At 49.5% G+C, this 12642-nt stretch overlaps 1 protein-coding gene across 2 annotated transcripts in view; it reads right to left on the minus strand.

Moving 5' to 3' along the window:
- PRDM15 (PR/SET domain 15) overlaps positions 1-6651 on the minus strand; it is a 59274-nt gene extending 52623 nt beyond the window's left edge. The window contains exon 1 of one of the 2 annotated variants that reach the window (XM_070466804.1): positions 6567-6651. The gene's annotated coding sequence lies outside the window, so the exon portion shown is untranslated. The remainder of the gene's footprint in view (positions 1-6566) is intronic. The other variant, XM_070466805.1, reaches the window with a different exon arrangement.
- Between the last annotated feature and the right edge of the window lie 5991 nt (positions 6652-12642).

The raw sequence follows: 12642 nt of genomic DNA on the forward strand, positions 1-12642 counted from the left end.
AAAGCAGAGACATCACTTTGCCAACAAAGGTTTGTAGTGATTTTGGAGCCTGAGAAAAGAAAGTCTTTCACGGCTTCCACTTTTTTTCCTCTATTTTCCATGAAGTGGTGGCACCAGATGCCATGATCTGAGTTCAAAAATATCAGAATGGGTTGCCATTCCCTCCTCCAGTGGACCATGTTTTATCAGAACTCTTCACTGTGACCTGTCCATTCTGCATGGCCCTGTATGGCATGGTTCATAGGGTCATTGAGTTACACAAGCCCCACACAACAAGGCTGTGATCCATGAAGAAGTGGCATCTTTAGGTTTTTCTATATATAGTATCATGTCACTTGCATATAAAGACAATTTTACCTCTTCTTTCCAGTTTGGATACCTTTTCTTTTTCTTGTCTGATTGCTGTGGCCTGCAATTCCAATAACTATGTTGAACAGAAGCGGTGAGAGTAGACACACTTGTTTCAGATTTTAGCAAGGAGGCTTTCAGCTTTTCACTGTTGCATATTACATTAGTGATGTGCATGTCATAAATAGGTTTTCTAAAGAAGCTTCCTGAAGTCTGTGCTATCCTGGAAAAATCCCTTTGCTGCATGGAATGCTCCTTTGTAGAAGGGGAGTTCAGTCTCCAGACTTCTCCAGCATGTAAGAAATCCTAGAATAAGGGACTGTAGATAGTACTGTTGTAGGGGAAAATGACAGAAAAATTCACAAAGTGTGAAATTCAGCCATTTTAACTACTGATTCTGGAGATGCGTACCTTACACCAGTGGTTTTCAAAGCGTGGTCCCTGGACTAGCACACAGTAACACCAGCATCACCAGGGAATTTCTTGAAAAGGCAAATTCTTGGGTCCCTCCCCAGACCTGCTGGAGCAGCCTCTCTGAGCTGGGATCTCCATACTCTGCAAACCTTAAGGCATTTGGAAACCTTTAGGTTATTCTGATGCAGCTCACAGTCTGAGAACCACTGCTTAACCTTAAATCTTTTTAAAACTTACATAGCTGCCAAAAGAAAACAAACAACAACTGTGATCACTGGAGGACCACAGTAACAGCGTCAGGAAACCAGATTCATCACAAGTGTCAGTTAGGCTCAGGTCAGGATGACCTGTGTGTAACTTGGTAAGAAACAGTTTGAAAGGAGGGGTGATGTGGAGCAGATGTTCTCTGTGACAACTGAGGTTTATGAGGCAGCCCCCGTAATGACAACTGTTAGAAAATGATTCTGAAAAGGAAGATTAAAGTGGGAGGAATCACCCTACCTGACTCAAACTTTATAAAGCAACAGTAATGAGAACTTGGGTTTAGGTAGAGGGATAGAACCAGAGGTCAATGGAAATGGAGAACAGAGTCACACAAATATGCTCAACTGATTTTGAACAAAGGGTAGAAGTAGCTCAACTAAAGAAAGATGGTCTATTCAACAGTGCTGGAGCAACTGGACATGCAGAGGCAAAAAAAAAAAAAAGAAAAAGAAGAACTGTGACCTTACATCTTACACAGGATTAATTCCTAACAGATCAGAAACTTAAAAGGATAAAAAGAATTTTTTTTTATTTTTAGAAAAATAGGAGAAAATCTTCGGAAACTAGGGCTAGCCAGCTTTTAGACTTGTTACCAAAAGCATAGTTTACTAAAGTAAAACTGATAAATGGGACTTCACCAAAATTTAAAGATTTTGCTTTACAGAATTCACTGTTAAGAGGATGAACAAAGTAAAGACGCTGAGACATTTTAACAAACCATGTATCCATATGTAAGATATGCAAAGAACTCTTAAAATCCAAGGATAAAAATGCAAGCAACCCATTTATAAAGTGGGCAAAAGATATAAACAGATATTTCACCAACAAAAACACTGGAATGACAAATAAGCACATGAAATGATGTCCAACATCATTAGCCTCCAAGTAAGTACAAATCACAATGAGACACCACTACACACCTCTCAGAACAGCGGGGATGAGGAGACTGGGGCACCCACCGTGCCCTGGTGGGAATGGAATTCCATTCAACAATTTCTGATAAATCAACATGGCCTATGACCCAGCAATAGTACTGGCTGGGCAGTCATCCCAGAGAAATGGAAAGTTAGATCCATATAAAAGCCTGCACACGACTGTTGGAGCAGCTTTATTCCTAACAGCCCCAGCTGGAGATAACCCAGAGTGCCTCATGAGCGACTGGTGCTGCGGCCCACCTACAGTCTGGAATACTAGTCAGCAACTGAAAACATGGAACTCCTGACACATAACAGACCCTGATGAGTCTCCAGGACGCTGCTGGGTGAAAAAGGTCAGTCCCCAGCAGTTACATAGCGTGTGATCCTGTTCACGCTCTTGAAATGGCAAAATTAGCGAGAAGGGAACTAGAGCAGTGCGTGGTTGGTGGGGGTCGCGGAGGGGTTGGGGTGGAAGGACAGAGGGCATGAGGCTATTCGAGGGCTCCAATGGGGCTGGCGTGTCCTGGGTCTGGACCCCATCAAGGTCACCATTCCTGCTGTTACCTGGTACCGGAGCTGTGCCTGGTGGTACCACCGGTGGGACGTGAATGAAGCGAACATGGATCTCTGCGTTCTTTTTTACAACCGCCTGGGTAGCCACAGTGATCTCCAAATCACAGTAGTTTAAAAGCGACTTCCAACACAACACATGGGAATGGTCTGGATCCCGGTAGAAATAAAGCACATATGACCTTGATTGTGGACAGCCAGATACTTGAATACTGACTGGGTATCTGGCCAGATTTTGACCACATTAAGGTGCCAGCATTAAATGTTTTAGGTGGGCAGTTATTTTTAGAGTCCTTCTCCTGGAGAGACACAGATTGAAATGTTTACAGATGCAATGATGTGACCAGGGTTTGCCTCCAGGTCTGACCAGTGGCAAGGCTTGGATGGGGTGGAGGGGGCAGTCAGGTCCCGGGCAACGGGAGCTGGGGTGGTGATGGACACACGACTGTTGCCAGCCTATCTGTTTCCTGTGTTCAGTTTTTCATACTAAAACCCCTTGTGAGCGGTATCCGTACACACCTTCCCTGTCCTCGTCTTCCATTGACTGTTTTTGAGTCCTGCCCCCAGAGCTGACTGAAGACACGTGTCAAGTCCACTGAACATCTTTTTCTTCACCTCACTTGACCTCTGGGTCACGCCAGACGTGGCTGACCGCCTTCCTCTCCCCATGTTCACTCGCTGTCACCTCCCACGCCCGAGCCCACCCAGGCCCTGACCCCACTTTGATGCTTAGGTCCAGGTATGACCAACCTCTGTGCCGATGGTCCCACAAAAGTGTTGTGAGAAATGCTATTTCCTGCCCTTCACCTGGCAATGTAAGTGGCTCAGCCTTACTTGAAACAGCTTTGAGGGATGTAATTTCCAGCATATTATAAATATTGACTACTTAAAATAGTTCTGTGGCTCTTTAAGCATGTCTATTGGAATCGAAGGACATCCGGTCATGGGGTATGCGGACAAGCTCTTCCCCCCGCTTCAGGAGGCGCTTCTGTCTCTACCAGCGTGTGTTTCCATCACTGCAGGTATTAAACCCCACGTGTTACACTGGTGCCTGAAAGGACTACGGATCACCTTTTACACAAATACATCAAACCGGTCTTGATTTTCTAGGACCCTGAGTCTGTGGTAACTTCTCCTGGACTGAGCTATCGTTCCAATAACTGGAACACCACTGATCGAAATGGAAAGGTTGCCCACGCCGGTGGCACACAAGTTGGGCTTAATGAGGCAAACGGGGCTTCCTCCCCAGTCCACTCACGAATGGTGGAATTTGATTCAGCTCTGTTCCTGTCCTCTGTTCTCACAGATGTGAGTGCAGAAAGCTCTGCTCCACAGACAAGCAATTTTGCGGGGGAGGCGCTCTGTCACTACTTAGCGACAACCACTGCCCGAAGTTGCCCAGACACCGTGATGCCCACACACCTGTGAGCTGACCACGGCCCACACCGAGACTGGGGCTGGGGGTCGTCATGTCCTGGATGACGGGAGGGACCTTTCTTAAGCCGGGAGCACTTCAGGAAGGTGAGGACTAGGGCCGCGAGCACTGGGCAAGGATCTCTCCCACCTTGAGGGGAAGTTTAAAAATGCTGCTGGTCTCCTGGGCCCTGATTCCCCGACCACTCCCCAACCCGCACACCTGTCACCTGACTTCAGTGACGGGCACCTCCTGTCACCCCCTGCACCTTCCCCACAGTCCAGCAGCAAGGCCTGCCTCACTTTAGAAACACTCTTTATCCTGTCCTGACACCTCATTTCCCCTCTGCCTCCACCCTGCTTCTAGGGGAAAGACACGGATTTGCTGGACCCCTGCCCAAAGCCCCCAGGGGTGTCCAGCTCTCAGGGTGAACTCTGAGTAGAATACAGCCTGTGCTGCCCTGACTCGGCCACACAAAGCTTGCTGCCACCCCAGGGCCTTTGCACTTGCCCTCACCCCAGATCTCCACTGAGGAACACCGGTTTCCACTCAGACAGCCCCTTCTCAGATAGACCTTCTGGGTCCCCACTGCTCAAGTGCACCTACCCCTGCCCAAACCCCCACCTCCACCTGCCACCCTTCCTGCCTTCTCCTCCAGGCTCCAACCACTATCCATCTCCTCCCCTCCAGAACATTCGATCCATGGGGCAGGGCCTTCTCTCCTGTTCTCTGCATCAGGGAAGTCCTTGTTCTCTGTAGCACCGGGCAAGTGACAGCTGCTTGATGGATGGCCCATGAACACAGGCATACATGAACTGTTTGAGATGAACTCAGCAAGTGTCGTCATGGGTCACAACTGTGAAAAGGAGGCTGAGAAAGCATTTGAGTCCCTGCTCACAATCTCAACCTCTCAAATCCCATGTCCAAGAAACAGCTGCCTTCAATCTCTCTTAAATCTGCAGAATGGGTGCAGTGTTCTTCTCCTGGCCTTCGACACAGACAATGGTATGTGAGATGTATATGCCAAGCTAATGGAGTTCTTTCTCAAATACAATCATTCCCAGAAAAGCTATTATCCTTGCAGTTGTTTTTTTAATGGGTGTTCTGGAAAAATATAAATGTTTTCCCTGTTTACAAAATAGAAAATATTACTGCTGCATTCTTTGTTGACAACTTTTCTGCAAAAATATGAATCAAAGATATAGGAGAAAAAAACTACATAGGATAAATCCTACTATTTTTCCTCTTCAAAATTCAAACTATAGTTCTTTCTTAACCATTCACCACCATAAGGTAGGGATGTCAAGGAAATGCGGAGAAGCAGAGTGAAGCAGTGAAAATGTGGAAAATGTGAAAATATCCAGGTTTGAAACAAAATATGGTAGTGGTGTGTGTGTAGTGGGGTGGAGAGAGAACTGGGCAGGCTGACTTACAAAAACAAAGTGTCCACATCATTACAGGTTCCAGGGAGAGTTCATACTGTTGCCTCTTAAGATTTGTCACAAAACCAGTTGCTCATTTACTTTTCATCCTTAAAAATACTTTCAGGAACTTAACAGTGTTCTCCAAATTGATATGGTGAGTCCTGACAGTGGTTTAGGCAAACGTAGTATTTGTGGGCTGGCAGCTTTAAGTATGTACACGGTTCCACGTGTCTCTGATCACACACATTTTTCTACCATTTTAATCTACCCATGGTGTACCCAGTGGTGGGGAGGGGGCAATTTCTGAGCGTTTGTGGATAAAAAAAAAATCTCAGCCACTACATTAAGAGCTTAATAAACACATAATAACTATAACCATCAGGTAGATGGATATTTCCACAGGGCGTTTCCACTTATCCCCTCAAAGCTGACCCTCACCGGTCCGACATCCTCTCCAGAGGCCACATGGCCTGCTGGTCCACCTGTCCGCGCCAGGGCGGGGCAAGCGCACCCCTTCCCAGCACAGCCACCCACCCGGAGAGCGGGCACATGTCACCTGTCCATGGGTTTCACTATCTTGCCTCTGTCACGCAAGGGTTTACACAAATGGGATGCAGGGTGCTCTTGGGGGTGGGGGTGGGGTGGGCAGCCCCACCGCCCAAATTCAGGGGTCTGCCTTTGTAATCGCAGGAGCCAGGGGCCCAGGGACCCTCCCCGAGCGCCCCCGCAGGCTGGGACAAGGACTGGGGAGCGTGACATCACGAGGGACCGTCGGCGACGAGGGTGCCCGGGGGCGGGACCGCGGGCCGGGGGCTGGGAGCGGCGGACCCCCCGCGCCGCGCCCACGGGCGAGCGCGGCCCCGGCCCCGCGCCGGGAGCCGGCCGGCCGGGGTGCGGGGAGCGGCGGGGGGCGGCGGGCGGCGGGGCCCGCGGCGGGGCCGGCGGCGGCGGGCAGGCGGGCAGGCGGCGCGCAGGGCGATCCCGGAGCGGCTCCGGGAAATCCAGCCGGGTTTTGACTCCGATCGCCCACGGTGCCCGCAGCCGGCGAATGTAACAAAGAACAGGCGGCATGGCGGATGGACCGGGGCGGGCGGCGGGCCGGGCGGGGCCGGGGGCCGCAGGCCGGGCCGGGGCGCGCGGGGGCGGGCGGCCGGGGGCGGCTGGCCAGGGCGGCGCGCTTGGGGGCGGGCGGCGGGCGCGGGGCCCGGGCTTTACCTGCCTTTGGAATGTGCAGAGCGGGATCGGATCCGGACTCCGGGTTGCGATCCGCTCCGGAAACTGCGCAGCACCGGAAGCCGGGGGGCGGCAGCGGGGCATTGTGGGAGTTGTAGTCCTCAGGGGGCGCGGGCGGCGTGGACGCGAGAGCCCGGACAGGAGAGCGGGAGCGGGCTGTGTGGGCCTGGACTGGGCGGTGTGGCCGCGGAGCGGGCGGTCTGGACTGGAGAGCGGGCAGGGCGGACCGGGAGCGGGTGGTGTGGACGGGGCAGCGGGCGGCGTGGACTGGAGAGCCTGGGAGTAGGCGGTGTGGACGCGGAAGCGGGCGGCATGTACCAGCGAGCAGCAGGGCGCGGGTCGTGTGGGCCGAGAGGAGGTGGCACAGGGCGGTGGAGCGGCAGCGGATGCGATGGACGGGGCAGTGGGATTGCGGACCGCATGGACGAGGGGGGCCGGAGCGGCGTGGACTGGACTGTGGCAGGGCGCGGGCGAGGCGTGGACCGGCCGCTGGGTGAACGGGCGGTGTGGACCCGGATCGGCCGGGAGACGCGTGCCGGGTTCCGGCTGCCTTTTCCCCGGGGCCGGAGGGGGCGTCAAGCGGCCGCGCGCGCCCCTTCCCCCGTGGCGCGGCGGGTCCAGATACCCACGACGGGTTCGCGGGTTCGCGTTAGCACCTCGCACACCCCCACCCCTCGCGGACCTTTCTTCTGACGGCTCCTTCGAGACTTAATTTCCGGGGGGGGCGAGGGGGGGGGTGAAAGAGAGTTGAAGTTTCTTTTTTTCTAACTTATTTATTTTTTAATTGAAGGATACTGCTGTACAGAGTTTTGTTTTCTGTCAAACATCAACATGAATCAGCCATAGGGGCACCATGTCCCCTCCCTCCAAAACCTCCCTCCTGTTTCCTCCCCCATCCCACTCTTCTAGGTTATTACACAGCCCCTGTTTGAGTTCCCTGGTCATACAGCGAATTCCCATTGGCTATTTATTTCACATATGGTATGGCTGAAACTCCAATACTTGGACCACCTCATGCGAAGAGTTGACTCATTGGAAAAGACTGTGATGTTGGGAGGGATTGGGGGCAGGAGGAGAAGGGGACGACAGAGGATGAGATGGCTGGACGGCATCACCGACTGGATGGACATGAGTTTGAGTAAACTCCGGGAGTTTGTGATGGACAGGGAGGCCTGGCGTGCTGCAGTCCATGAGGTGGCAAGGAGTCGGACACGACAGAGCGACTGAACTGAACTGATTGTAAATTTCCATGTTACTCTCTCTATACATCTCAACCTTCCCCCACCACCCCACCCCGCCCGTGTCCAAAAGTCTGTTTGCTGCCCAGGAATAACGGTTTCTGAATTTAGCCCATGGAGCTGCTTGCTACCCTTCTTGGTCATCTTTCTGTTCACTTGGTAAAGGCTTAGAGGCTCTTGACCTGCCCGCCAAGCTCATAAATTAGAGCAGCTCACTGGTGAGTGGAGATCCTGCCATTTCAGTCCAGGCCCTGGGAGTCCCCAGAGTTCTGCCTTAACCACTGCCCCACATTGCGCTGTGCCAAGTACCTACAGGCACCCCGGATGCTGTGAACTTGAGTCCAGCGCACCCCTGCCTGGCACTGACTGTTTCTGACCACTCTGCCTTCCACCCAAGCTTGGGGGAGGGATGGGGCTTGTATGGTCTCAACCCCTATCATTCACTGAACAAACAATCACAAAGGAATAGAAACAGAAGAGACCAGAAGGATCCTCATCTAGTCCTGGGCGCTCAGATTTGGCAGTGTAGCTGCCTTGTACATTTCTGCCTGGCAAAAACTCATTAAGAAAATCAAAGAGAGGGACTGAACTGAGAGCAATGATTTGAAATTGATATTAGAAAGGGCTCCTTCCCCTAATATATATAAAGCTCTTAAGAACCAATAAGAAAAAGATAAAGAACCCAACAGAAAAATGAACAGTCTATGGACAGTTCACAGAAAATACAATGATTCCTACGTATGTTAGTCACTCAGTCATGTCTAACTCTTTTTCAACCACATGACTGTAGCCCTCCAGGCTCCCCTGTCCACGGGATTCTCCAGGCAAGAATACTGTCCATGCCCTCCTCCAGGGGATCTTCCCAACCCAGGGATTGAACCCCGGTCTCCCGCATTGCAGGCAGATTCTTTACTGCCTGAGCCACCAGGGAAACCCATAGGAAATGCTAACCAACTATATTACTGCAGCTGTGTATGTAAGCAAAATTACAGTGAGATCATTTTTATCTCTTACATTAGCAAAGATTTTCAAAGTTTAATAGCATGATTTTGAAGAGCCTGTAGAGAAACAAACGGTCTCATCTTTTCCAGGTTCAGATGTAATCAGCACAACCTCCATCTGGGCCATCTGTTAATATCCACAGAAATCTTCCATGCACAGAACCTTTGACCCAGCAGTTCCACCTGCAGGAATTTATCCTTTGGCTGGACTCATACAAATTAATCCTTTGGCCGGACTCATACAAATCAATCTGTGCAGAGGTTGATCTTTTTTTTCTTTGGCCACACCTTGAGGCTTGTGGGAGCTTAATTCCCTGACTAGGGATTGAACCCACACCCTGGGCAGTGAAGTTGATCTTAATTTCCCATCAGCAGGGCGTGTCCTGCTGACAGGACTGGGGAGGAAGTGCTGCTGGGGCTCCTTTCTCTGCCCCTCCCCACGCTTGCCTCCCCCACCTTGACAGTCTTCCCCAGTGACTGCCTGGTGGCAGTCTCAGTAGGTACGCATCACGGCCACCATCACCTGGATCACCTTACTTGTGCCTCCTCAGTTCCACCATGCTGCGTCCCACCCAGTGGTGAGATTCCAACCTTCTGTTCCTTGAACACGTTGCCAAGGTCTACATTCACCCCTATATCTTGGGACATGTTCCCAGGTTCTCCCCATCATTCAGGTCTTTGCCCAAGTGCACCCCAACTCCCAAGAGCCCCAAACTGACCACAGCAGCTAATGTGCAACCCCCACCAACACATCCACCCCTCTTGAAACATCACTCCCAGGTCTCATCCCTGATGGCTGGTTCTCTGCTCTCTGCACACCAAATAAGTGCTGGTATATATGCACAGAGAAGGTTGTTTACAGAAAACGAAAATGACCCGAAGGTGTTCCTCATAGTGATGCATTCAGCCTGGGGCTGGGATCCACATTCCCCAAGGTCATTGCATTTTCACAAGAATTCTCAGCCTGTTCAGTGTATTCCATCTATGAGGGCTGGAAAGAACTCATTTAAAGGCAGATTTGTATCCAAAATGATAAAGTCTAGGGGGAAAAAAAGTTTGTTGCTGGAAGTTTCGAACTCTAATTGTTAACGACTAACTCATAACAGGTCTTCCCTGAATCCCAGACAGGAAAACAAAAAAACACCTATAAAGGATGTCATGGAGGCAATCAGGAAACGTGAATATGGACTGTGATACTGAATTGCAGTATTGCATCAATGTTAAGTTTCCCTGGCATGATCATTGTGTTAATGATATGAAGATGCCCCTGTTCTTAGAACCAGACATGAAACAACGGGCTGTGATGGCTAACGGTGAACAGTGTCAGATTAGTGATCTCCGAAGAAGATTTAACTTTGGGACCAGGGACCAGGCTTGATCACTCAAGAGCTTTTGTGGAGCAGAGCTTTATTAAAGTGAGAAAGCTTCTGACATAGACATCAGAGGGAGACGGAGAGTGCCCCCTGCTAGTCTTTAGCCAGATGTTTTATGTCTGTCAGAAAGCCATTAAGCAGATAAGAGAGACACCTCAAGGCTGATGGAGTTTCACCAGGCCCCTCTCCCACAATATGCATTTTTGAGATAGGATGGCCCAAGGTGTGTCATCCCCCAGCCATAAAACAATTGATATGAATACTGGTTTGTTGAGCTATTACCAGCCCAAGGTTTGAGAAAAGAAAAAATAGTCTTAGTGGAACCATTTTGAAGAAAGGCAATTCCAAAGCAAATACATAGTTTCATTACATAGCTTAAGAAAAAAATTTCCACAAGAAAAACATGGTTAGCTCAAGGTTTGAGAAAAATTAAGTTCTGGTGGAACCAGGTGTCATCGTGGCAACACAGAAATTTCAAAGACGCTTGCAGCCTATTTCCTCCGTTTGGACACCCCTGGCCTTCCTGCCTGTTACCCTCTCAGCTGGTTCAAAATTGGGAAAGGAGTATGTCAAGGCTGTATACTGTCACCCTACTTATTTGACCTCTATGCAGAGTACATCATGCAAAATGCTGGGCTGGATGAAGCACAAGCTGGAATCAAGATTTCCAGGAGAAACATCAATAACCTCAGCTATTCAGATGACACCCCCCGCCTTATGACAGAAGAGAAGAGGGATTAAAGAGCCTCTTGATGAAAGTGAAAGCGGAGAGTGAAAAAGCTTGCTTAAAAACAACATTCAATAAACTAAGATCATGGCATCTGGTCCCATCACTTCATGGCAAATAAATAGGGAAACAATGGAAACAGTGACAGACTTTATTTTCTTGGGCTCCAAAATCATTACAGGGTGACTTCAGCCATGAAAATGAAAGATGCTTGCTCCTTGGAAGAAAAGTATGACAAACCTAGATAGCATATTAAAAAGCAGAGACATTACTTTGCCGACAAAGTCTATCTAATCAAAGCTATGGTTTTTCCAGTAGTCATGTATGGATGTGAGAATTGGGCCATAAAGAAAGCTGAGCGCTGGAGAACTGATGCTTTTGACTGTGGTGTTGGAGAAGACTCTTGAGAGTCCCTTGGACAGCAAGGAGGTCAAACCAGTCAATCCAAAAGGAAATCAGTCCTGAACATTCATTGGAAGGACTGTTGCTGAAGCTGAAACTCCAGTACTTTGGCCATCTGATGTGAAGAGCCAACTCACTGGAAAAGACCCTGATGCTGGGAAAGATTGAAGGCAAGAGCAGAAGAGGGCAACAGAGGATGAGTGGTTGGATGGCATCACCAACTCAATGGACATGAGTTTGAGCAAGCTCCAGGAGATGGTGAAGGACAGGGAAGACTGGCGTGCTGCAGTCCATGGGGTCTCAAAGAGTTGGACATGACTGACAGAACATGTTCTTAGAAAATGCTTTTTGAAGGATTTAGGGTGAAACATGATGTCCTCAAACAATAATCGATCAATTGAGCACTAGATCCTGGATCGAACAAATGGAGCAAAGCCAGTGAATCTAGGTGAAGGATACATAGGTTATTCTGTAGGTTGGAATTTTAAAAAATAAATTGGGAGAATTAGAAACACACAAGGCCCTTGTGTGTTTGAGTGGCTAAGTCTCCACGCTCCCCATGTAGGGGGCCGAGGTTAGTTCCCTGGTGGGAAATGAATCCTACATGCTACAATTAAAGATCCCACATGCCACAAAGATTTAAGATCCTGTGTGTCAGGAACAGTCAAATAAATAAATATGTGTAAAACCCCACATCGACAGAGAAGTGCTTCCCATACTATCAGTGGATTGTCCTTCCTGAACAGAGAGCAGCTGTGACATTAAGATGTCATTGCTTTACTGTGCAGCCCCAGAGTGGGGCTCATGTCCTCAGCCCTGACATTGGCCTGCTTGTTACATGTCTCATAGCTCTGGGTTTTTGTTAATTTAAACATAAAGCTCCTTTGCTAGGGGATACTGTGGACATACATATCCTAAGCTTCACTTCTCCACACCACCTTCAGCTCCTGCTTTCAATCTGGCTAATTCTTCCCATCCAGATAAAGAGAACTAACCAGCAAGTAGTCTCATGCCTACTATGTGCCAAGCAGTGCATCTCATGTTCTGTCATTCTCACCCATAACGTAAAGTTCGGGAAAGACCCCATGAGGCCACAAGTCCTTGATCTCTTCAGTTGACACAACGTAGGGGAGACTAGTGGTCATAAAAATGGGTTCTGCAGTCAGGCAGCCTGGGCTTAAATTCTGGTCCTGCCAGTTACCAGCTGTGTGATCTTGAGCAAGTGACTTAACCTATCTATGCCTCAGTTTCCTGAGATCATAACTCACAGGGTTGCTTCAAAGAGCATAGAAGTCAGTGTCTAGTAAATACTTTGTA

This window comes from Odocoileus virginianus, chromosome 4 (genome assembly GCF_023699985.2).
Source record: "Odocoileus virginianus isolate 20LAN1187 ecotype Illinois chromosome 4, Ovbor_1.2, whole genome shotgun sequence".
Classification (NCBI taxonomy): Eukaryota; Metazoa; Chordata; class Mammalia; order Artiodactyla; family Cervidae; genus Odocoileus; species Odocoileus virginianus.